The following is a 27,570-nucleotide window of genomic DNA, read 5'->3' as shown; positions in this document are numbered from 1 at the left end:
GCATGCATTTGGCTACATCTGTATGCTGAAAGCTAACGTGTTAATGAATGGTACGCGCTATCCACTTAAAATGAAATTAATTATACGAAAGGACAACATTCACAATAGAAAACATACCTTCGATGAGTGATCACTATAAACGCGCTTTTTCCATCACAGAGTTCCAAATGTTTTCCTGTGAATGGTTGATCACTTAACCACAGTTTTCTCAGGCCCATTTGTTTGTGTTCTTATTTATACATCCGTGAAGGGCGCATTCGTTAATCGTTGCCCATTTTGATGTTGACCCCTAAAACATGTGCGTTGATATGTAAACACTGTTGATTAAGTCAGTAGCACGTTATATGTGTTGATTTATGCAGTTCAATGAAGGGTGAAAGAGGTTTAAGAATTAAGATCCAACAGTGGTTGTTTTCACTACTAACAGTTCTGGTTGAAAAGCTCAACCAGGATGGATGGACAGCTAACTTATTTGTCTCATGTCTCTATGGTAACAGGTAACGTTTCCCCCTGCACAACCTGGGCCCATCAAATGCTGATTAGAATTCACAGTGTTTCTGTTTGGTTACTATAAACTATCACAATCACATTATTTTTGTACCTTCATGGCCTGCAGAAAAGCCGTCTGGCTTCGCGATGCCCGTGCTCTTTTTCCGCCTGTGTTTCTTGCGATTGGCGTGTGGCGAGGGAGGCGGCTCAAGTTTTGGACTTGTGGCAGTGCCAGTCACAGGTTCACTCATTCCATTGGCTGTAAAAATACAGACAGACAAGACACTCATTTGTTCCATTGTATGCAGTTTTGTTGTAATTGCATCTCTTTCTTATGGTCTTGCAGAAAAATCATGTCAGCAAAACTTAATCCTGAAAAGCTTTGATTTAGACTGCCATGATGTATGCCATGAGACACGCACACTCACCTCTCTGTGGGACACGCCCACACAGCAGAAAGGGGGTGCCTATAATTTTTTGGATGCATCATCTCAGCGTCTATTACTTATTTTTAGCTATAAAATTTTATATCTTGTTATGATACACCAGTTGACCTATATTATGTTGGTGGACAGGTGTATAAAATCCCCCCTTTAAACGTTTACTGACACTGGAAATTAATAAAGTCCTATTTATTATTTTTATGAAGGACCGGAAGTCTATAAAGTCTATAATTTCCGGACTATAAGTCGTGCTGGAGTATAACTTGCATGTATTTTTTCAAACATATATTTCACAAGAATTCACGAAAAATTATTCTGTAACAATCTGGAAAGACTATTCAGTCACACACTCGCCTAAAGTACACAAACTAAACATCTTTAATGTTGTTTTTCACACATCTGGCATGCTAACCTTCATCTACTGTTCGCCATCATCCAAAGTACTGTATGTGGATGATGACTTGTAGAATAAAAAAAATGAAAATGACTTTAATAACAGCATGATAAATTGAAACACAGGAATAAAATTAAAAACTTTGCTTTTTTCTATGTTTCTGGAATAATCAGGCTCTGTGCACACCAGATCCCAACAGGTCTCTGAAATGAAGCTGAGTAGGCCTTGTTTAATACTTGTCTGGGACACCACTTTTTAACACCAGGAGCTTCACGTCTCTTCACATAGAAGTGGAGTTGTGTCAGGAAGGGCAGCTGGCATAAAACTTGTGCCAAAACCCAATGCAGATCTCCCTCTACTATGATCGCCCTGAACAACTGGAGGCAACAAAAAGCAAATAATCCCAAAACCATGCTTGGACCGAGTGTTACTTGGACATACTGGCACTGACTACTACATGAAGAGTATGTTTGTGCCAAATGAGGTTTATATCTTTGGATGCTTTCAGTGATGCCGGTATTTGGTTAGACTCTTTCTCTCAGATTGTTCTGTCTGAGTTATTTTTATTAGTTACTTCATCCAAACCATCAACATGTCTATTAGACCCCATTCCTACCAGGCTGCTCAAGGAAGCCCTACCATTATTTAATGCTTCGATCTTAAATATGATCAATCTATCTTTATTAGTTGGCTATGTACCACAGGCTTTTAAGGTGACAGTAATTAAACCATTACTTAAAAAGCCATCACTTGACCCAGCTATCTTAGCTAATTATAGGCCAATCTCCAACCTTCCTTTTCTCTCAAAAAGTCTTGAAAGGGTAGTTGTAAAACAGCTAACTGATCATCTGCAGAGGAATGGTCTATTTGAAGAGTTTCAGTCAGGTTTTAGAATTCATCATAGTACAGAAACAGCATTAGTGAGGGTTACAAATGATCTTCTTATGGCCTCAGACAGTGAACTCATCTCTGTGCTTGTTCTGTTAGACCTCAGTGCTGCTTTTGATACTGTTGACCATAAAATTTTATTACAGAGATTAGAGCATGCCATAGGTATTAAAGGCACTGCGCTGCGGTGGTTTGAATCATATTTACCTAATAGATTACAATTTGTTCATGTAAATGGGAAATCTTCTTCACAGACTAAGGTTAATTATGGAGTTCCACAAGGTTCTGTGCTAGGACCAATTTTATTCACTTTATACATGCTTCCCTTAGGCAGTATTATTAGACATCATTGCTTAAATTTTCATTGTTATGCAGATGATACCCAGCTTTATCTATCCATGAAGCCAGAGGACACACACCAATTAGCTAAACTGCAGGATTGTCTTACAGACATAAAGACATAGATGACCTCTAATTTCCTGCTTTTAAACTCAGATAAAACTGAAGTTATTGTACTTGGCCCCACAAATCTTAGAAACATGGTGTCTAACCAGATCCTTACTCTGGATGGCATTACCCTGACCTCTAGTAATACTGTGAGAAATCTTGGAGTCATTTTTGATCAGGATATGTCATTCAATGCGCATATTAAACAAATATGTAGGACTGCTTTTTTGCATTTACGCAATATCTCTAAAATTAGAAAGGTCTTGTCTCAGAGTGATGCTGAAAAACTAATTCATGCATTTATTTCCTCTAGGCTGGACTATTGTAATTCATTATTATCAGGTTGTCCTAAAAGTTCCCTGAAAAGCCTTCAGTTAATTCAAAATGCTGCAGCTAGAGTACTAAAGGGGACTAGAAGGAGAGAGCATATCTCACCCATATTGGCCTCTCTTCATTGGCTTCCTGTTAATTCTAGAATAGAATTTAAAATTCTTCTTCTTACTTATAAGGTTTTGAATAATCAGGTCCCATCTTATCTTAGGGACCTCATAGTACCATATCACCCCAATAGAGCGCTTCGCTCTCAGACTGCAGGCTTACTTGTAGTTCCTAGGGTTTGTAAGAGTAGAATGGGAGGCAGAGCCTTCAGCTTTCAGGCTCCTCTCCTGTGGAACCAGCTCCCAATTCGGATCAGGGAGACAGACACCCTCTCTACTTTTAAGATTAGGCTTAAAACTTTCCTTTTTGCTAAAGCTTATAGTTAGGGCTGGATCAGGTGACCCTGAACCATCCCTTAGTTATGCTGCTATAGACTTAGACTGCTGGGGGGGTTCCCATGATGCACTGAGTGTTTCTTTCTCTTTTTGCTCTGTATGCACCACTCTGCATTTAATCATTAGTGATTGATCTCTGCTCCCCTCCACAGCATGTCTTTTTCCTGGTTCTCTCCCTCAGCCCCAACCAGTCCCAGCAGAAGACTGCCCCTCCCTGAGCCTGGTTCTGCTGGAGGTTTCTTCCTGTTAAAAGGGAGTTTTTCCTTCCCACTGTCGCCAAGTGCTTGCTCACAGGGGGTCGTTTTGACCGTTGGGGTTTTTACGTAATTATTGTATGGCCTTGCCTTACAATATAAAGCGCCTTGGGGCAACTGTTTGTTGTGATTTGGCGCTATATAAATAAAATTGATTGATTGATTGATTGATCTCCTTGAACTGTAGAATCAAAGTTGGATGCTCAGTATGAAGAAAAATAATAATAAAAATGTAATTTGTGGATCATAAAAACCTACTTCTGTGCTAGATAAGTACACAAAAGGGATGCATCTTCAAAGAACTTGAAAAACCATATTGGTCCAAATATAAGGTGGTATATTAAAAAAAAAAACGTATCTAAAAAATATGGGAGTGGAAACTTTTACATGTCATACATCTGCATCCGTAGGTGGCTCCAAACACGCATATAGCGTGGTTTTATATACAATTTACATTTACTGTCCCTAGTGGTATTTGTCTGCATTTTAACAACACAATCATTTATCTGCACAGCTTTAACAAAATCACCACAAGAACCAGCATATATAATTTACAAATAACATTTTAAATCAACATTGTTTACAATTATTTACTGTTCTCCCAGCAGTCCCTGCTGTTCCCCATCAAAAGTTACATCCGTTTCTGATCACTGTGGTGACTAATTTGACATGCACATAAAGCTATTCCTGTTTTATAATCTGGCCCATCTTATATTCAAGCCAATATGGTATTTGCTGAATGCCAACACTGCTGCCAGCCTTCAGCTAATTCTGTGATTATGTTACTCAAAACAACAACAACAAAAAGTATTTAAACCATGTGGTATTATGTATCTGAGTGCACAATTCCGTGTGAAAGGAAACTGGGCACGAATAATGAGTGATATTATCACCTTCGGCCTCAGGGTGTATGGCTTTCTTCAGGGTGTATAAAGCCATATTCATTGGTGAACAACTTGATAACGATTTTATCATATACCTATAAATGATGAATGCACGCAGAACACAAATGCGCGTGCTCTCCCTTCGCTCACTGCCTCCGGGGATACGGATGCGGGACCAACAAAGAATCCAAGTCTTGGCCACGGAGCTCTGCGGCTTTGGTTACCGAGACCATGCAGCAGGCGCTGCGCATCAAAACAGCGAGCGTAGTCTCTGGACCTGTTGCTGCATGCTCGGCACAGCAGACGGGGGGCGGTGTGAGTGGCCCACTGTGGCGCTTATCGAGCCCGCAGACTCAGTAAGTAAATCGGAGGCAGTGAGAGCAATCGCCCGCCTGATAAGGACGCAGAACACAATGTGCTGTTAAAAAAAAAGAAAAAAAAAAGAAGCAGCATGCAAAATTGCACAAAAAAAAATCTGCGAAACTGCGAGGCCGCGAAATAGAGTTACGTTCTAAAAATAACCCGTGATAGGTGAAATCCGCGTTATTTTTTAGAATTATTAAAGATGTTTTAAGGCTGTAAAACCCCTCACTACACACTTTATACACTTTTCTCAAACAGGCATTAACATTTTGTCACTTTTCTCTCCTGTGTAAACACTCAAAGTTCAAACCTTAATAGAAAAAAAAGAACGTTTTCCTATAAATAATTATGATGGCTTTTAGAACTAATGAATTTAATTTTAACGATCAACCTATGAGGTTGGACATGCAAGAAATTATTAATAGTGACTCACCAGTATTTCACAGTTCCTCTGACCGTGCCTCTTCGTCGTGGTGTCGCTCCGCTGTCCGGATTGGCTGATTACTCGGGTGGTATGAAAAATATTACCCGTCGACAAAAAGGCTGTATTGCTGTTTATTCTTTAGTGTTTTATCCAATCATATTGGCATATTATTTATAGGTATATGATAATATTTATTACTGTATATCACTCATTCACCACAGCAGTAGCCATCGCTACATGATGAAAATGGGAAGAGTTTGAGTCCTCCAAAGTAATGGTTTCACTGAAGCTTAGACAGGGTGATGGACAGGTATGGGGCTACCACTGAACAAATGGTTAGCTAAGTTAGCTGCTGGCAAAGATCTCTATATGACTGTCAGTGTGACAGGGGGGCTAAGAGCTGGCTTTGTTTCTTGTAAGTGACTTTATAAATGTGATATTAACCTGTGAGACATTGGTGAAGGAAGTGGAGGGATGGAACGATTGGAGGGGGTTGTCAGTTTGCCATCTTTCTGATTTCCTGACATTTGACATCACTTTCCCTTCTATCCCCCTCCGGATGCCATTATAAATTGAGGCACGGGGGCCTGAGGCCTGGAGGAAGGAGGGAGGGAGGGCCAGTAGATGGGCCCCATATTGCTCTCTTCTTACCACCCTGTGTGGCGCTGGCAGCCTCCTCTATTGTCTCCCATCAAAAGCTCATTGTAGTGTAGCAAACTCCATTCATTTCCCTGTGCACCAACCCAGCCCCAGGGGTGGAGTGCAGGAGGACAAGGGGCTCAGGGATTATTGCTGTTGTTGTTGCCAGTTGCACATGCTATAATGTGCGGCGCTGTGCCATTAGCCAGTGTACAACATTAGGCCTAATTCGGTCATTACCTTTAGGGAGATGGGGCTGTCTTGGAGGAGTAAGATGGGCTCAGCAGGGGTTTGAAGATGCTACCGTGGGGGAAAAGTGGAGCTCAGAAGAAGTGAGCGTGGGCAAAAATATAACACCTAGGACACACATCGGTGTATCGATTCAGAGAGGCGCATATACTAACAACAATATAATTCACAGAAAAACAAAAGGGACAGCGAATCATTGAACACACCTCAGATTTTCTTAGAGGTCTTCTTTATAGTAATATTAACACGCTTGCATAATAATTCCTGAAGTGGAAAATAGTGATTATCTACACAAAAATCAACAAACATACGTTTATCGCTTGTGCCGGCCGACATGCATTAAGCTCTCTGGTGTTTTGAATGGCAGCACGCAGCCACACATGTAGCAGTGCCTAGTCGAGGCGTCTGTTTCAATTTTCCTGCTCTCCTACAACAGCCCCCCTGAGACGAGTCATTAGCTGGCTCAGACAGCTGGGGGCACAGGGGTCCTCCGTGCCCCCACCCTCTGCTTCCTCCTCCCTTTCCATCGGAGCGTCTGTCCCGCCAGCACAGCTCCGTATGGTGGGTGGAAGACTTTGAGCTCCAACTTGCCTCCGACGTGACAGCCAGCATTTGTTTAATGTCGCTTGAGGTTAAAGGGGAGGGCTGCCCCTCAGGGGCCCCGACCATGTCATAAACACCTCTAATTATCAATTTCAGCCACTAATGTTGTGGAAAATGACCTTGGCCATGCTCATTCTGCACCTGAAACATATATAGGAAGGTACGCCTCCCTTTGTTTGGGCTATCCGGTATATTAAGTCTTGCAATTTTTTTTTAAATTACCTTTCCCATTTAAAAATAATTGGAACTTCATGTGAAACATCCTCAAAGTTCCATCATTCTACGACATGTACGTGTACGAACTCTCTTCTAAAAACTATATTTAGATATGAAATGGCTCATTTGAGGGCAGCACGGTGACTTAGTGGTTAGCACTGTTGCCTCACAGCAAAGAGGTCATGGGATCGATTCCCACCTGTGGCCTTTCTGTGTGGAGTGTGCATGTTCTCCCCGTGTTTGTGTGGGTTCCCTCCGTGTGCTCCGGCTTCCTCCCACATCCAAAAACATGCAGGTTAGGTGGATTGGAAACTTTAGAATTGTCCGTAGGTGTGCATCCGGGTGTGAATGTGTCTGTTTGTCTGACAGACTGGCATCCTGTCCAGGGTGTACTGTACCCTGCCTCACGCCCTATGACTGCTGGGATAGGCTCCAGCACCCCCCCCCCCCCCCCCACCTCCCCACTCCGATAAGGATATTTCTCACTGTGTAATGGGAACCACATACTGTATATAGTAGATGTGGGTAAATGTAGACTTGGTCACACAACTTCTCTTCAAATGTTTCCACCATTACTTGATGCTGACTGAACATGCTGATACTGCCCCTGCTGTTCATGTGCATATCACATCTTGCAGATACATTGAATTAATTTCTGAGCACATGCACACCCAAAGCACAAAATGAAGATGGAATATGCAAGGCATCCATCAACCAAACGTGAATATAGTTAAAAGAGCGTATATTTGCGCCTTTAGGGCGTACTCATACAATGCCCAGTTGCCTTGTACTATGCCAGAGCACAACTGCCCCCCCCCGCCCACACACACACACACACTCCACCACAGCCAAGAGCACCTCTTCAAGTGGGCCGAGGTGGACAGTTAGGTGAACACATACTATTCAAATAACCTGGACTTTCAAAGATGCTTAGACAGTGTACAGATCACCTAGTGAGAGTACGCCATTAGAAACCCGTGTGGTCGGCCTGATCTGTGTCTAGAGGGTATTTGTTGGCTTCAAACTAATATCAGTTTTTGAATACACATGGTGGTCCTGATGAAAAATTTTAATATCTAACCCTTTTAATATGACATTACAGGAACATCTAGAGTATGGCACTCATACAGCACAAACGTCTGCCAACACTAGTCTCCAATTCCACAAATTGTTACCTTGGAAAAAAATTTCAAGGTCAAAGTCCTGTTAGAAGCGACTTTTCCTAAGCTAAAATATATGTGATCAAATGTCAGGAGTGTGTATTTAGTTCATGCACATGAATTTAATGTCTTTGTGGTGTCATCAGGTTTTTTTTTTTTCAGTTTCTGAATTCTGTTTTAGATCATTTTCACAGAACATTGGTTATATCTGCTGTGCTCAATGTCATTGCTTTTTGGCACTTGGTTTCCGACTGATAACTGGAAGACAGACAAACAGGCATAAAATTGGAACCTCCATCCAATTTTGGTGTTGTAGGTGAATCCATAACAGAAAAATGAGAGTGATTGAGGCACTTTTGATTGAGATATAATGCAAAATGTACACCAAATGGGCTTTTCAATATTAAATTCAAATGTCCACAAAATCCACAATCCGGATCAGATCCAGATCAAACTTTGATTGGGGCACGTTTGATTAAGATAGAATGTAAAATATACATTAAATGGGGTTTTCAAATTTAAATGGCCACAAAATCTATCAACCAGATCAGATATGGATCAAACTTTGAGAGCTTTATGTAGGATGGTATCCTTTATGGAATGACAAATATGAAAGAGTTATGAATTTTTGAAAATTTGTTCAATGTTAAAAGATAGGGATTTTTCCAATATTTTTCCTGAATTTGACAGGGATTTTTTCAATATTTTTCCTGACTTTGACCTTGACCTTGAAAATTGAATCAGTTCTTGCCTATCAGGATATGAATCTTCTATAAAAAATAATAATAATATCAAAATTGTGGGTTCCAGGCTGTTCAGAAACAAACAAGCAGGGGCGAAATAATGTAATAGAAAATGAAATAAGTCCTTATCAACAATATAACGCAAGTTGTCCTGTGGCTCACTGTCCTAATATGAACTTAAGTGTTAAAATAAATTTCCTAAAGTTGGAGTTATGAAGTTATGCATGGACTGATGCTGCATGCAGAGAATTCACTGTGGAATTATTAGCTAGCTGTTCGTGTGTATGAGGGCCATCAGGGCCATGCTGGGTAATGAAGCACACTGAGGATGAGGAGCTACACTCAGCCGAGATCACCTGGGCAGCAGAATAGGTATCAGCCTAACCTGTGATTACGACGTATTACACTCCCTCCAAGGAGATGACAGCTTAAACACGTGTGAAGATGAAGGTTGTGGGTGAGACAAACAGCTCCCCGGCTTTACCAACGTCACATTGAGACTGCATGTGAATGAAAAAAGGGTGAGCAAGAATGAGGGAGGGCGAAGGAGGGGGGAGTCATATCATTGTTATTCAAGAGGCTCCGGGTGAGGAGCACTATGATTCCGCCAGGCCCCTTGACATGGCAGCCCTGCCTGTCCTCAATCAAAGCCAACGGCTGCAATTAATGGCAAAAATTAGAAACAATCACCGCCTCCCTCTTATTATCCTCAATTAGAGCGTACTAATCAAGGCCTGATCGCGCTCTGCTGCTCTCTTCAAACTAAATGTCAAACTTCATTACGGACTGGCGTAGAAATCAAACGCCCCACATGCTATCACCCTCGCTTCAGGAGGCCATGGCATAAAACACAGTGCCACAGCAAAAGGCTATCCAAGCATTAACTACCTGACTATTAATATGCAAAGTGAAGTGGGGATTTTTTTTTTTTAACTATATAGTGCTGAGTTACAGAAGACATTTCTTCTACAGGAATGCAAATGAACTACAAAAGCAAAACATAAATGTAACAACATGTAAGGATATTTTGAATTCAGATGCTTAACTACACAAAGATACTCAGAGAAAGGACACGTCTGACAAGGCTCCTGGCAAACTGCACTGGGATAAACAACATTACTGCATGTTTGTAGCCCTGTTTATTACACCACAGCACATCCACTAAAGTCACCTCTATCCGAATAAATATTTCACACATTTGGCAGTTCTGTGGGATAGAAGTTGAACGGACAAACTAAACACCAGGGTTCATTTCCAGGTGGGTCTGCTTGAGGCTACCTGCCTTTGTCCTTTCACAAGGCACATCATCTACCTTGTTCCAATGCACCTTGCTGTAAATGGGTTCTGACCTTGGCTGGTGCAGTAACCTGCATCGGACTGGTGTTCTGTCCAGTCCTAGACTCTGATCTACTTCACGTTTTAGAATCTGGGAATAATCACCAGCACAAATAGGTCTCAGGGCCAATAGAAGTCATTTTCTTTGAGCTTCCTTGGCTGGAGAGTAAAGGCGCGTTGACACTTGCACAACTTTGATCCGCGCACTTGCACGCACTCTGCCGTGCAGGAGAGTAAACTTGTCACAAACCATTGTAAACTGTTGCACACTGTGCACGGCATCATGCAAGTGTGCAAAGAAAATTTTGAAATTTTCAAAATCTCTGTCATGCATTAATTCTGTGAAAGTCACGTGAACATTATGCAAACAATTAAAAAATACTGCGTGAGAGCGAGTAATTGCATCAGTGCACCGCATCACAGCGCAGCTCATCTGATCGATTATAATGAGATATTAAATCTATCATAAATATACTTTTACAGCTGCTCATGAGAAGGAATGAACATGTAACTGTTTTACCAAGCCATTACAGTATAAACATTACAAATAATTACCTTTTAGACTGTTCCAATTGCATTCTCCACCTCATGAAGTGCAGGAGAGAGAAAGAGAAAAAAAAGCTGCAGCTGAAACGGTCCTCTGTGATTCCGGAAGCGATTAGACGTGTTTTCAACAGCCAAAGAAAAAATGATTAATCCGCAACAAAATAATTATTTTATATACAGAGAAGCTACCACATAAAGTGCAGCATCCAGCTGGGAACACAGTGGGTGGCATTGTCACGACGAAGTCCGCGAGAGTGCGGAGCCAAAATGCATGCAAGTACCAAGGTACCTTATCTCATGAAGGACTAGCGTCCCATCCAGAGAAAATCAAACTTTGTTCAGTCTGTCAGTTAAAATCAGATTTATGTGCATACCTGATTTGAATTGGATTTCATGCTGCAAGTTGAAAAGTCACATGAAATCAGTGTTTTCCAAATGTGTTTCAAGCCTCAGTAACAGGTGGTCTGATATACATTCAGACTAAATCTATTTTGGTCTGAATGCTGAGATTCAGATTCACATCAGGTGTGTGTTGCTACGTCTCTAGTGCATCACGTCAGAAACACACTGCACATCAAACATATGTGTTACCTGAGCAGGAGTCTTGCACATTTGCGTATTCACATATGCCAGTGTTTCAGCTGCTGCTCAAGCTGTCCACATCATTTGTCTTTGTTGAAGCTTTTTATTCCACACTCTGCATTTTCAGTGACTGCTTTTGTATGAGACTTTTACATTCTGTTTGGACTTTTGTGTGTGTGTGTGTGTGTGTGTGTGTGTGTGTGTGTGTGTGTGTGTGTGTGTGTGTGTGTGTGTGTGTGTGTGTGTGTGTGTGTGTGTGTGTGTGTGTGTTTTTGTTTTATTTTGGGTTGTGTGGTGGCAGGGTGATGTCAACTTAGACATATATATATATATATATATATGGATTATTTTCATAATCCATACCCTGTGAGTTACAGAGCTCTGTGTGGGCTTAGTTGCAGCATTTGGACATCAGCCACATGACCCTTTCCATGTGTCTAAGACTTTCATTACTATCGCAATCAATGTGGATAAGATGGAAGCTGAGGACTGCCACACAGACACACTGGTCACTTATGGATCTGGCCACTTGTTCTATATAAATTGGAGAGTCAATTAGTGAGAATCAGATAAATAATAAATCTGATTTGAACTGGCAGTCTGAACAAAATCATGCTTTCATCTGCTTCACGATGCAGAAACTATGATAAGCACGGGCCAATAGGGTTAAGGTACATGACATGTTTTACTATGGACTATATCTGAGTCCTTAGGCCGAAGTGCATTAAAACAACACAGACTATATCAAATTGAACAACACAGCACACTTTGAAAATGTATTTTTGTATCAATGTAGTAACAGAAAACCATTACTACCTCACTCAGCTGAAAGGGGAGGAATGTTGGAATTCCATTATTTCTGCCCATTACATGTTTGCAACTTCATAATAAACACAAAACCGTTTGAGGTACATCAGTACCAGGAGAATTTCTTCAACTCTTCTCGGATGGAAAGACTGCATCTGCACAAAACTTCATGATACCGTGCACAGTTTTTTAGTTAAAATGTCCACAGACAGATTAAACCGTAATCTCTTTCACAGTATTTCAGTAACTGGTGTTATCAATACAAATCCTGCTGACATTCAGTATTTAGGCTTCTTTCATCTTCTGTCTACCTTATGATGGCATAAAGACTTGCAGATCCCAGTTTAAAAGCAGCCCACTATTGGTAGGGGAAGGTAAGAATAGTGCAGCCATGCATCCTTGGAATATGTATTGTAGTTTAAAAATGCAATTTTGAACCAAAGCATGCAGATTACTTTATACTGATTACAAACAACAGTGGTCTTAGTGACCACCAGGACCCTGTCATTAGCAACAAGGTACAAGCACTTGATAGGCCTCTCTGTCTTTATTTTATGTTATGTTCACTGCTCGTGTTAAAATATATCTAGATGACCAATAATGGGAGGGTCACTGATCACTAATAGTATGCATCAGAAACCCCCAAATGTCTATATCTAAACTTTTTTTAATGGATTACTGAGAGAAGGTGGTCATCCTTGCTGGGGGAATGGATGATCCTGGTGGCCATCTGCATGACACGCCTCAGATTTGGCCTTGGGCACAGTCGTACAGTGGACGATCCCTTAGCAACAGATGCCATGTGACAATGATGATGTATCTTGATTGTGAAGCACTGTGATTATCCAGCACACAGGTGCCTCTGTATCATGGGTGGCCCCGTGCATTCTTTCAAGCACTGTGCTTTAAAAAAATGCAAGGGAACACCCAAATTTCAACTAGCTGTGCAAGACAGATTACTTTTGAGAGGTGAGGGTGACCCGGTTGCCTGCCTTGAGTGCCATCCAGTACTCAAGGTAGGCCTGTGGTCTGGCGGATGAAGCACTATGCAGCACCAGTGGATGCTCCCAGACCTGACAGGCTAGTAGAGAAATTCTGTGGGTCCACTGACAGAATTTATTAATCCTATACTTGCCCTGGTAATCACAGGAAATACCGACTTTATTACTAAAATACTGTCCCCTGATGTCAAGTGAAACAACCTCTCTCACACTTTAACCATGACTTAAGTTCCTGCCTTCACACTGTTCTGTGGATGATTTCAATCATGGAGCTTTTAATCCAAATTCAAAGACAGAGGTGTACCAACAAGGACAGGACCTAAACAAGCACTCTGCGTGTTAAGAATGGATGCCTTTATGAATGCAAGCAACAGAAAAATTGGATCGGGATTTAATCAAAAATCTGCACTCAATATTCAAGAGACATTACTACTTTTGCTTCTGCCTTTGCCTCAATAGGTTTTACAAATGAGGACATTCTTTAAATAATATGGAAATGGTTACCTGCCTAAGATGCATTCATTCTGCAGCGAACCATCAATCTGCTGTTTTTGCATCTGAGAATCACATTTTAACGTTAACCTGCAACCTTCACCAAGGATAATGGAGTGATTGGGCTTGGTCGAAGTCAATTCAAATGGCAAAACATGAACACCTTTCAATGTGCAACACCCTCTATTGATTATCGAAGGTGCATAAGGATGAAAGATTCGAGGTCGCATTTCAATCAGGTTTATATTTTTATGTTTCTTTGCACTACACTCATATTCCCTCACTTTAATTCAGATTCTGAAACTGAAAGTATGCACACAAAAAAAAAAAAAACAGGAAGAAAAGTTTTGGATGCTCAAAGACTTCTGTGCAGCGTATGTTAGAAGCCTCTTAAATTGTTTGCACTGACTATGCACTGATTACAGAGAAGAGCTGGCAACACATCGATCATCTGACACCATGTATCTAATATTATTTTCAGCTCATTTGCCTCATTCGAGCTCATTTGTGGTTACCTTAAGAGTAGCATGAAAATAATTGAAGAAAATAAAATAATGGAGCAAATTGTGGATCTGATTTAGTTGAAGACTGGATGCTGGTTAATGAGCTATGTTAATATGGAGGGCTTTTCAGTTTAGCACATGTGCAAATGGAAAAGCTGAGGCGTTTATTTCCACAGATGATACTGCGGCAGTGCTTTTCTGAGAGTTTCTCCATTTGTCCGGTGGACACTGACCGCCAAATGCATGTACACAAACATGCAGTGTGAGGACTTTTTTTTCCCTTCTTCACTGGCATACATTGTAATGCAGGTGCAAACACTCCACATGGAAAACTTTAACTGCGCTAAACACACACATTCTGCAGGAACACATTTGCACACAGAACCAAGACACACTTGCACTCATTTATTTGAGGACCCCGCGATTCTAAGTAATTCTGCTTTGGGCATGCTGCTGATGGGAGACAGGGGTAGGGGGTGATGGAAGTGCCGGCGTCCAGGCAGAATTGATCGTTTGGCAGCTCCAAATGAGAGACAGGCTTGTCTGCGGACCACGAGGGCCGTGCAGTTGGACTCCAGCAGCGCTCGTAAAGTGCGCTCTTTAAACTGCCGGGGCCCCTGGGAGCCCATGGGGAGGGGGGGAGCCGCCGCCGCGCTAATGAGAACTACCAGAGTGCAAACATGCATGGAAATGACTGTTATTCTGTTGATGTGCATTTAAGTGCTTTTTTACTGCCAACCACAAAGAGAGGGAAATAACTGGTGATGAATGGTACCCCCGAAAAGCATTCATTTTCCTCTTCGGAAAGAAAAAAAAAGAAGAGGAAAACAGAGTTGGGGGGGGGGGGGGTGAGAGGGAAGGTAAAGACAGAATGGAGGGAGCAGACATGCATGGTGAATATATTGTTTCATTTTGCTCAGTACAGTGACAGGGCACGATGTGACGCGGAGGCACGAAGCCTAAGTGCGACGGCTAAAGTAACCTCCTTTCATCCGTTCCTTTGAGCTAACTGTTGCTTCTATCAAAGAGCAGCGGCCAAAAGAGGTCAAACTGATCACAAGGTTTTTCTCCCCTAATTATGAAAACGAGCAATTTCTCACCTAAGGAAATAGAGAAAAGGTGCCTCAATTCGCTGAAGGGTAATAATGTACTGTATTTGTTTCTGTTTTGCTAGACAACATCAGATGTTGACAACCGCGAGATGAGTGAAAGGAGAGCGAGAGCCGGTGAGAGCCGGTGGCCTTACTGGCAACCGCTGCTGGCGCTCGTGTTGATGACGGCTTCGTTCCACTGGTCGGCACTTGACACGGAGAAGGAGCGGGGGTGCATGCCATCTTTACTGCTGCTAAACATGGAGCCCGCCCGTCTGGAGGGATGTGCTGCTGTTTGAATGAGGAGCGCCTGCAAAAGAACAACAACAAAAAAAAAAAACAAACAGGCACCATGAAATAAAATGAATCCTGACTTCTTATGTCCTTCAATTAAATTCTAACTTTAGACCTGAAGGAATATTTGGAAACTTTGTTTTAACTGTTGTTTGGCAGTTCGTGTTGTATTACGTTGGTACGACTGCCTTATCTGTGCACTTTTTTTCCAAACCCCCCATCACCACCACCATACAGTCACACAAAAGCCCCTCTCCCTCTGCTTGTGCCTCTAATAGCCCTTAATTAACAAGATACACTCTGAACGCTAATTATCTCGCCTCATCCCTCTGACTGCCACATCCATCTCCACTGGCGTCAGCAGGCGTTCTCTCCCTAACTTCCAATCAGGCAAACCGTAGACGCCTGGTTCTCTTTACTAATTCATGGGCACGGCTGCACCATGTGGGGTCCTTCCCTCCTGTTCACACGCAGCCTCTGCAACACGCCAGAACTACACGCACAAACGCAAACCTGATCAACAGCTAAAGCGCTGAAATATCCTGAATTATGTGGAATATGTCTCTCTCAAATCACATGCCAGAAGCCCCCCCCTCCCTGTGGTCACCTCCCAGCTTCAAATCCTCCAAATATCTATTTTACAGATCCAGATGAATAATTCTTTCCTGGATTATACCACGTAGTTCACTAAAGAAGGGAAAGTTAATTTATGCAACACATTTCATGCACAGCAGTCATTCAAAATGCTTTCCATAATACATTAAAGGTGTCATACTGCGAAACATTGTTTTTTATGGCTACATGTGGTTGTGGGGGATCATGTTTATATATATATATATATATATATATATATATATATAAATAAAATAATAATAATACCAAAACAATACCAAAATATAATATATAAATAAAAAATATAAATATTCCCAGTGATTAGCAGGGAAAGCATGAGCATAATCAAGTCAGTGAGTGAGTGGGTCCATCACCAACTCCATAAAAACTACTGCAAATGTTGTGTGGGCCGCTGAAGAGGAGGTACTGCTGGCCCACCACCACCAGAGGGCGCCCTGCCTGGAGTGCGGGCTCCAGGCACCAGAGGGCGCCGCCGCCCCACAGGAGCAGCCTAGGTAACAGCTGTCACCCATCACCTGAGACAGCTGACGGCAATTATCACTGGGGTATATCAGCAGGACGGCATCTCCACCTCATCGCCGAGATATCGTTTCTACCAGAGAGGTAACGTATCAAAGCTACGGAGTGTATCTTTTGGATTTGTGCTTAGTTTGTGGATTACTGTTCCAACGAGAGGTGGAGGGTAACTTCCCTGCTGTTCGAAGTCCTGGGTGCAAACGCGTCCCCATCTAACTGTCCTTTGTTCCTCGCCAGCAGTACCAGGTCCGACACGCGGAGGCAGTGGCCACCTGGGAGTTCGGGACTTGGCGGCTCCAGTATTCCCGGGGTCCTGTGGCGGAGGAAGCCGTGTGGTTCCGGTCTTACCTTGGAGAGGCGTCTCCTATCTTCGAGCCTGCCCACACGACACTTTTGTGAATTGACTGTTGTCCATTGCTGTGATTGGTTGTATTCGTTGTGCACATTCACAACAGTAAAGCTTGTTATTTTGACTTACTCCACTGTCCGTTCATTTGCGCCCCCTGTTGTGGGTCCGTGTTCCTACACTTTCCCAACAGCAAATTCAGGTTTGAAATCTTGTTTATAACAGATACAAATGAGGACCAGCAAACCTGGTTTGGGCCATATTTAGCAACTTTAAACATAACAATGTGCAAGTATACTTTCATATATTAGATTACATAGGAATGTTATCACAGTGGGACATGTCTGGGCTTGTTCAGGCAGGTAGCTAAAGTAGGTGTTTTGGTTACATGCAATCAATGTTGCCAACTTGGGGACTTTCTCCCTAAATCTGGTGACTTTCCAAACCCTCTTGACGACTTATTTTTCTCAAAGGCGACTAGCAACAAATCTAGCGACTTTCCTGGCATCACTGAAGACTTTTCTGTTGTTTGGCGAGTTAGATCTAGTCTTTGTTCTCACCGAGCAGCAGCAGGTCTTCCCCACCGCTGCTGCTGCTGCAAAGCACTGAGCGGAGGGATAGCTACAATTCACCGCGTTCAAGCACGCACGCACCATGCCTCCGCGGCTGTTCCCGCATTGAAAGGCAATTTCACTTGGACTCAGTCAGCTTTTACCTCGTTTGCTGCGCTGTGATTTAGTCTCCAGACTTTGATGATTCCTGGCCTTGATAAATTATTTTATTTTGAGGAGTGTTAGTCAATTTTAATGGCAAAATCAAAGTGCCTGACTCCTTGGTATAACTCACAAACTCGCAGCTTAAAGCAGATAACCGTAAGTTGGAGAGGAAATGGCATCTCACTAATTTAGAAGATCTTCACTTAGCCTGGAAAAAGAGTCTGTTGCTCTATAAAAGCCCTCCGTAAAGCTAGGACATCTTACTACTCATCACTAATTGAAGAAAATAAGAACAACCCCAGGTTTCTTTTCAGCACTGTAGCCAGGCTGACAAAGAGTCAGAGCTCTATTGAGCCGAGTATTCCTTTAACTTTAACTAGTAATGACTTCATGACTTGCTTTGCTAATAAAATTTTAACTATTAGAGAAAAAATTACTCATAACCATCCCAAAGACGTATCGTTATCTTTGGCTGCTTTCAGTGATGCCGGTATTTGGTTAGACTCTTTCTCTCCGATTGTTCTGTCTGAGTTATTTTCATTAGTTACTTCCTCCAAACCATCAACATGTCTATTAGACCCCATTCCTACCAGGCTGCTCAAGGAAGCCCTACCATTATTTAATGCTTCGATCTTAAATATGATCAATCTATCTTTATTAGTTGGCTATGTACCACAGGCTTTTAAGGTGGCAGTAATTAAACCATTACTTAAAAAGCCATCACTTGACCCAGCTATCTTAGCCTAATTATAGGCCAATCTCCAACCTTCCTTTTCTCTCAAAAATTCTGAAAGGGTAGTTGTAAAACAGCTAACTGATCATCTGCAGAGGAATGGTCTATTTGAAGAGTTTCAGTCAGGTTTTAGAATTCATCATAGTAAAGAACAGCATTAGTGAAGGTACAAATGATCTTCTTATGGCCTCAGACAGTGGACTCATCTCTATGCTTGTCTGTTAGACCTCAGTGCTGCTTTTGATACTGTTGACCATAAATTTATTACAGAGATTAGAGCATGCCATAGGTATTAAAGACACTGTGCTGCGGTGGTTTGAATCATATTTATCTAATAGATTACAATTTGTTCATGTAAATGGGGAATCTTCTTCACAGACTAAGGTTAATTATGGAGTTCCACAAGGTTCTGTGCTAGGACCAATTTTATTCACTTTATACATGCTTCCCTTAGGCAGTATTATTAGACGGCATTGCTTAAATTTTCATTGTTACGCAGATGATACCCAGCTTTATCTATCCATGAAGCCAGAGGACACACACCAATTAGCTAAACTGCAGGATTGTCTTACAGACATAAAGACATGGATGACCTCTAATTTCCTGCTTTTAAACTCAGATAAAACTGAAGTTATTGTACTTGGCCCCACAAATCTTAGAAACATGGTGTCTAACCAGATCCTTACTCTGGATGGCATTACCCTGACCTCTAGTAATACTGTGAGAAATCTTGGAGTCATTTTTGATCAGGATATGTCATTCAATGCGCATATTAAACAAATATGTAGGACTGCTTTTTTGCATTTATGCAATATCTCTAAAATTAGAAAGGTCTTGTCTCAAAGTGATGCTGAAAAACTAATTCATGCATTTATTTCCTCTAGGCTGGACTACTGTAATTCATTATTATCAGGTTGTCCTAAAAGTTCCCTGAAAAGCCTTCAGTTAATTCAAAATGCTGCAGCTAGAGTACTAACGGGGACTAGAAGGAGAGAGCATATCTCACCCATATTGGCCTCTCTTCATTGGCTTCCTGTTAATTCTAGAATAGAATTTAAAATTCTTCTTCTTACTTATAAGGTTTTGAATATCAGGTCCCATCTTATCTTAGGGACCTCATAGTACCATATCACCCCAATAGAGCGCTTCGCTCTCAGACTGCAGGCTTACTTGTAGTTCCTAGGGTTTGTAAGAGTAGAATGGGAGGCAGAGCCTTCAGCTTTCAGGCTCCTCTCCTGTGGAACCAGCTCCCAATTCGGATCAGGGACAGACACCCTCTCTACTTTTAAGATTAGGCTTAAAACTTTCCTTTTTGCTAAAGCTTATAGTTAGGGCTGGATCAGGTGACCCTGAACCATCCCTTAGTTATGCTGCTATAGACTTAGACTGCTGGGGGGTTCCCATGATGCACTGAGTGTTTCTTTCTCTTTTTGCTCTGTATGCACCACTCTGCATTTAATCATTAGTGATTGATCTCTGCTCCCTCCACAGCATGTCTTTTCCTCTGGTTCTCTCCCTCAGCCCCAACCAGTCCCAGCAGAAGACTGCCCCTCCCTGAGCCTGGTTCTGCTGGAGGTTTCTTCCTGTTAAAAGGGAGTTTTTCCTTCCCACTGTCGCCAAGTGCTTGCTCACAGGGGGTCGTTTTGACCGTTGGGGTTTTTACGTAATTATTGTATGGCCTTGCCTTACAATATAAAGCGCCTTGGGGCAACTGTTTATATAGCGCCAAATCACAACAAAGTTGATTTATTGATTGAAAATAAATAAGCACACCAAGAATCGCTTTTTTGTCTCTCACATTTTTTTTCCCCAAAACTGTATTTCAACAAATACATTACGGACAAGGCCACAATAGAAAGAGATATAAAAAAAATAAAATAAATTATAAAATAACTAAAGTAAAGGGTTTGTTTAACATTAATTCTCTTTTAAAAAATCCTTATAGAGCTTGACAGTTTTATGACATTTGGGAGAATCTATAAGCTTAATACTGCTTATATATTGTTCAAATTCAGCCAGACGTCTGTTTCAATTCCTTTTCAGGACTCTGCATTTATGAATATGGAATTTACCAAAAAATATTAAAAGGTTGATAATGTATTCAATGATCTCTCAAACAATGTTTTCAGTGAGAGGTATCAAATTCAATTCAAATTCAAAAAACTTTATTTGTCCCCAAGGGGCAAATCAAATGCCAAGAGCAGCATATTTCAGACACAAAAAAAGAATAAATAAATAAAAATAAAATAACACCACAATAAATGAATATCAATACAATTATAAGTACTTCCGAAGTAAAATAGTTATAAATTATTGTCATATCTGTCATATCTTGCAAAAGTATGTCATATCTTGCAAAAAGACGTACAAATACTTAATGAGGGGAAGCAGTGAAACATTAAGGTATAGTTAGCATTAAACATTAGCATTAACAGCATTAGCATTAACAGTTAGCATTAAGGTATAGTTTTATATTTTCAATTCAGTACTGTTTTTTTGTGTACACAAACGGAGTGTGTACACATCATTAACCTGCCTCTACTTGACTGTCGTTTATTGTCATTATACAAAAAGTACAACAGGATTGGAGAGCTTCTCTTATATTAAGGCGGGCTTTGTATGACATGAGACAAAAATTAAGTGCTAATTTTTGTGCATATTCCTACAAATTCCTGAATGCATCTCACTTAAAATGTTGATTAAAGGCCCAGTCACATGGCACTTAACGAAGGGTGATGAAGCCCTGAAGAAACAAGAAATCTGGACTTTCGTTGGCATCGTTTAACCTTCGCGCAGCTTCGTTCCTGCAGCTGGCGCTACATCAGGATTTTTAAACTGTTGAAAAATTTGAACGAAGGGCAACGAAAACAATTCATCTGTGTCTCCTTTTGATGTCGTTCTTGACGTTTTTTAATTGTTTGTGTAGTTTTTGTAACGTTATCGTTTAATTTGACTTCGTTGGAGCAACTGAATGTTTTCACACAGTGCAGAAGCCGGTTTGTAAGCGTTGAGGCTGCTGCTGCTTCATGTACCGTTGGAAATTACAGGGCAAACTCAGCGTACTTACTTGGATTTTTTTTTATCTGTGGGGGGGGGCAGCTTCAATGGGCTCAGGCACCTTACATATGCCAGAAAAGTTGTGTAATTTGCGACGGTACTTGAATGCAGCATCAGCGGCAGCAGGAGCTCCTGCGTGCGCTTATTATTTTGTATTAAATATAACAATATGAGTGTAGGAATGACAATCCAGTCCTTCTGTACATGTGGCAACAGGCAGATGAATCAAAATGATGACATAAAGAGCTGTTCTGGAAGGAAGAATTCACGTTGTGGATCAGTGATCAGCTGGTTGAAATAACCACACGTGAGTCAATGCACGCGTTCACACGCACTTATCAATTTACTGCTCTGATATATTCAATCATCTTTACACGTATATTTATATTATTCTCCCTTTTGACAGTTTTCTGTTATAAATAAATATATATGGCTTAGAACATAACACTGTGATACAGCAGTGACCATGGAACACTTTTTTTTTTTTTTTTTTAAATTGGAGGAAGACGGAGCGCACAGCGTGTCGACAGACAGTGTGGATTCTGATAATGATGGAGATGATCCCTCTTTTGTTCTGGACGAGGAGCAGGTGGTCCACCACCGTGCGCACAGATCTCCACAGATTCTGTCAGAGTCCACCTTTCTCAACAAATTGTGATGTTTTTTACTTTTTCCCTTCGTTCAGGAATCGTCGTGTGCCGTGTGACTGGGCAATAAGGTTAGAATTACTATAATATTAAGGAAAAGATTACCTATTACTTTTACCTATTACTTGACCTATTAATATTCGCTCAGATAATCTGCCATCTTGGTGTCAGTGATGCCATCACTGCGTCCTGGCGGAAAATACATGGGAAGAAATCCACACAAAAAATACATACAAATATATACAGTAGAACTTTTTGTGCACTGTTTTGTCGTCCGTTTCCCTTTCCAGTTTTCATGGGAATAGGCTGCTTCCCATGTACCACTTACCCTTCACTTAAATGAGTAGATTTGATGTTTACACAAACATTCCAACATGCCAACATTCCTATTAAACTCAAAGATGCCAACATGGCCCAAAATAGAAGGTTGACTGGTCCTCCTCTCTCTCAGAAATCAAAAGTTCAAAGCTAAATATGTAGTAGCTTTTACTGAGTTACGGATGGAAATTTTGTGGACCCACTCGCTCACCTGCACACTCACTCACTCCATTATACCTAAGCATGCCTGGTTATTTCTAGAGAAGTATCATCAAACCAAAAAAGTCAAAAACATTGCTGCAAATACCATGAGCATTAGAAGTTTTAAGATAGTTTAAAACACAGCTGCTTTTTTTTTAATCTATTTAACCAGGTTAGTCCCATTGAGATTGAGACGTCTTTTGCAAGGGAGACCTGGACAATTATAAAGTTTCCAATTCACCTAACCTGCATGTCTTTAAATGTGCGAGGAAACCCACACAAACACAGGGAAAATATGCAGACTCTTCACAGAAAGGTCACAGGTGGGAATCAAACCCATGACCTTCTTGCTGTGAGGCAACAGTGCTAACCACTAATCCATCATGCTGCCACCGTGCTTTTACCCGAGGCCATCAAATATGGCCATCAGGTATCGAGAAGGCTTTGCATCCATCCATTTGTCCGTCTGTCTGTGCACATCAGTCCCATTACTGCCACAGTGTTCAAATTAACAGGGAACACCATGTTAATTTGAACACTGTGGCATTCCTGGGACACAGACCTTGGACACATTCAAAGATGGCTAAGCTTGAGCTATTTTAAGAAGTATTTTAAGAGGTTAAAACATCACATTCTATGCTATGAATATTGCAAATCTGTTTTTTTTGTTTTTTTAGGGGTGGTGGTGACAGCCAATCAGAGTAGAGCGGCACCGTGATGTCACTGGCTGGTCTCTCTCTGGTGCTCAAAACCTATTTTATTTATGTGTAACTATAACATGTTTCTCATATATTACTGATTACTCATATATATATATATTTACTCATATATTATATTATTGTAATACTGTGAGAAATCTTGGAGTCATTTTGATCAGGATATGTCATTCAATGCGCATATTAAACATATGTAGGACTGCTTTTTACATTTGCGCAATATCTCTAAAATTAGAAAGGTCTTGTCTCAGAGTGATGCTGAAAAGCTAATTCATGCATTTATTTCTTCTAGGCTGGACTATTGTAATTCATTATTATCAGGTTGTCCTAAAAGTTCCCTGAAAAGCCTTCAGTTAATTCAAAATGCTGCAGCTAGAGTACTGACAGGGACTAGAAGGAGAGCGCATTTCACCCATATTGGCCTCTCTTCACTGGCTCTCTGTTAATTCCAGAATAGAATTTAAAATTCTTCTTCTTACTTATAAGGTTTTGAATAATCAGGTCCATCTTATCTTTAGGGACCTCATAGTACCATATCACCCCAATAGAGCGCTTCGCTCTCAGACTGCAGGCTTACTTGTAGTTCCTAGGGTTTGTAAGAGTAGAATGGGAGGCAGAGCCTTCAGCTTTCAGGCTCCTCTCCTCTGGAACCAGCTCCCTTGGGATTAGGGAGACAGACACCCTCTCCTTGTAAGATTAAGCTTAAAACTTTCCTTTTTGAAAAAGCTTATAGTTAGGGCTGGATCAGGTGACCCTGAACCATCCCTTAGTTATGCTGCTATAGACTTAGACTGCTGGGGGGTTCCCATGATGCACCCAGTGTTTTTTTTTTTCACCTCTTTTTGCTCTGTATGCACCACTCTGCTTTTAATCATTGGTGATTGATCTCTGCTCCCCTCCACAGCATGTCTTTTTCCTGATTCTCTCTCCCTCAGCCCCAACCAGTCCCAGCAGAAGACGGCCCCTCCCTGAGCCTGGTTCTGCTGGAGGTTCCTTCCTGTTAAAATGGAGTTTTTCCTTCCCACCGTCGCCAAGTGCTTGCTCATAGGGGGTCGTTTGACCGTTGGGGTTTTTCTGTAATTACTGTATGGCTTTTGCCTTACAATATAAAGCGCCTTGGGGCAACTGTTTGTTGTGATTTGGTGCTATATAAATAAAATTGATTTGATTTGATATATTATGTAAAAACACTTTTAAAACTGAAAATGCTGGTTTCGTAACCTGATGACACCTCTGGAGTGATTTACAAGACATTTTGCAGACGTTAGCATGGTGACATCACTGGATGGTCTAGCTAGCTGCTAACTCTGTTTTGTTTCTGTATAAATATAACCTCTCTCTCATATATTATGAGAAAGAAATGCTGTTTTTATAACTTGATAACACCTCTAGAGTGATTTACAAGACATCTTGCAGGCGACAGTGTGAACGCTAACTTCGGTTAACTCAAAGCTAACTTCCACTCGTCAAAAAAATCATGTTTATGCAAATGCCATTAAAATGTAAATAAATATTGTTTATGACTGATGACTGATGAATTTATTCGCAACATCAATATAAACACAGAGGTGAATGTATCAATGATATACAGATAACAAATGCAATAAGTATAAACGCTTATGTCAATTGTGGCATTTGTGAAATTATCACATGACAAAGTAGAGGGGCTTGATTAAACATGTACAAATTGTAAATAAGACACTAGGAGCTTAATAAATAATGTAAACAACTATATATATATATATATATATATATATATATATATATATATAACTATATATAAATATACACACACACAGTAGTGTTCAGAATAATAGTAGTGCTATCTGACTAAAAAGATTAAACCAGGTTTTGAGTATATTTCTTATTGCTACATGGGAAACAAGGTACCAGTAGATTCAGTAGATTCTCACAAATCCAACAAGACCAAGCATTCATGATATGCACACTCTTAAGGCTATGAATCTGGGCTATTAGTAAAAAGGAGAAAAGGGGGTGTTCACAATAATAGTAGTGTGGCATTCAGTCAGTGAGTCCGTCAGTTTTGTGGAACAGCAGGTGTGAATCAGGTGTCCCCTATTCAAGGATGAAGCCAGCACCTGTTGAACATGCTTTTCTCTTTGAAAGCCTGAGGAAAATGAGACGTTCAAGACATTGTTCAGAAGAACAGCGTAGTTTGATTAAAAAGTTGATTGGAGACTGAAAATTATACGCAGGTGCAAAAATTATAGGCTGTTCATCTACAATGATCTCAATGCTTTAAAATGGACAAAAAACAGAGACGCATGGAAGAAAATGGAAGAGAACCATCAAAATGGATAGAAGAATAACCAGAATGGCAAAGGCTCACCCATTGATCAGCTCCAGGATGATCAAAGACAGTCTGGAGTTACCTGTACGTGCTGTGACAGTTAGAAGACGCCTGTGTGAAGCTAATTTATTGCAAGAATCCCCCACAAAGTCCCTCTGTTAAATAAAGACATGCAGAAGAGGTTATAATTTGCCAAGAACACATCAACTGGCCTAAGAGAAATGGAAAATATTTGTGGACTGATGAGAGTAAAATTGTTCTTTTTGGGTCCAAGGGCCGCAGATAGTTTGTGAGATGACCCCCAAACTCTGAATTCAAGCCAGAGTTCACAGTGAAGACAGTGAAGCATGGTGGTGCAAGCATCATGATATGGGCATATTTCTCTACTATGGTGATGGGCCTATATATCGCATAGCAGGTATCATGGACAGTTTGGATATGTCAAATACTTGAAGAGGTCATGTTGCCTTATGCTGAAGAGGACATGCCCTTGAAATGGGTGTTTCAACAAGACAATGACCCCAAGCACACTAGTAAACAAGCAAAACTTGGTTCCAAACCAACAAAATTATCTGCCTTTGCATTTCTTCATAATTGATGTAAATAAAGTTCAAGACATATTCAGTGACTTGGAAATGTTCATGTATCCATCCCCTGACTTGTCTGAAGAAAACTGGCAATTAAACTGATTATTTACAGGTATTATACCAAAGGGGCTGATTACTTATGCAACCCATCATCTTGGATTTTATATTTTTATTTAATTTATATCAAGTTGTAGAGATTTACGTTCAGTTTGAGTCTAAGGAAGATAATTTTAGAAATTTTTATATTGAGAAGCCTGATTTACTTTTTGTATTTGAAGTGTCATAAACAAATTAAAATGTGTGAAATACCAAGGGCTGAATATTTTTGCAAGCCACTGTAGTAATGGCGTCGTTGTTAGCATTTGAACGGCGCCTTGACACGTGCACAAATTTGATCCCTGCACTGGCACATAATTTAGCATACCAATGAGTAAACCCGTTGCAAACTGTTGTAAATTGTCCGTGAACTGTGCTTGGCTGCATGCCAGTGAGCAAATTTGATTTTGAAATCTTCAAAATTTCAGACATGCATACATTTTGTGCCACTTGCATGAACTAGCCATGAACATTGAACAACCTATTCGCAAACAGTGTGTGCCACTGCGTGTCATTGCGTGCACAGTTTACACACAGTTTATGATAAGTTTAGTCATTGGTACGCAAGAGTCCTCGCCAGTTTGGGGCTCAAAATTGTGGGTGTCAAGGTGCTTCCAATCTAATGACATGCATTGGTACGATGAATTGTGCGTCAGTGTGGAGCCAAAATTCACGCAAGTGTCAAGGTGCCTTAACATTGTCGACAATTTTTGTAATGCAGTAAATTATCTCTGATGTTTCAAGATATGCAAAGCCGATAGACATAAAATCTCGGCCAAGATACCTCATCAAGCTGAGGTGTGGTAAAGCAGCGGTCACACTGCGACAGATTGAGAAAATGTATGAGCAATGGAAATTAAATTTAGATATCCGTTTGTGTCTGTTTTTGCCCTGTACAAATGCTTTTTTCATTCATTACATGAGTTCCTTGTCAGCTGATATCCAGCAAGTTCATCAGAAAGTTTTGTACATGCTCAAAACTTTGCCCAAACTTTAGACAGAGAGCTTCCTTGGTGGCTGCAAGTTTGTTTACGGTTTTGTCCTGTACTTTTGTTTAGCTTGCCAGTGGATGA

General features: G+C 40.9%; 1 protein-coding gene across 1 annotated transcript in view; it reads right to left on the bottom strand.

Moving 5' to 3' along the window:
• agap3 (ArfGAP with GTPase domain, ankyrin repeat and PH domain 3) overlaps nt 1–27,570 on the bottom strand; it is a 213,041-nt gene that overhangs the window by 75,246 nt on the left and 110,225 nt on the right. The window lies entirely within an intron of this gene.

The sequence above is a fragment of the Thalassophryne amazonica genome, chromosome 12 (assembly GCF_902500255.1).
Source record: "Thalassophryne amazonica chromosome 12, fThaAma1.1, whole genome shotgun sequence".
In the NCBI taxonomy this organism is placed as follows: domain Eukaryota; kingdom Metazoa; phylum Chordata; class Actinopteri; order Batrachoidiformes; family Batrachoididae; genus Thalassophryne; species Thalassophryne amazonica.
Note: the sequence above shows the minus strand (reverse complement) of the source record. Positions and strands in the feature narration are given on the sequence as shown.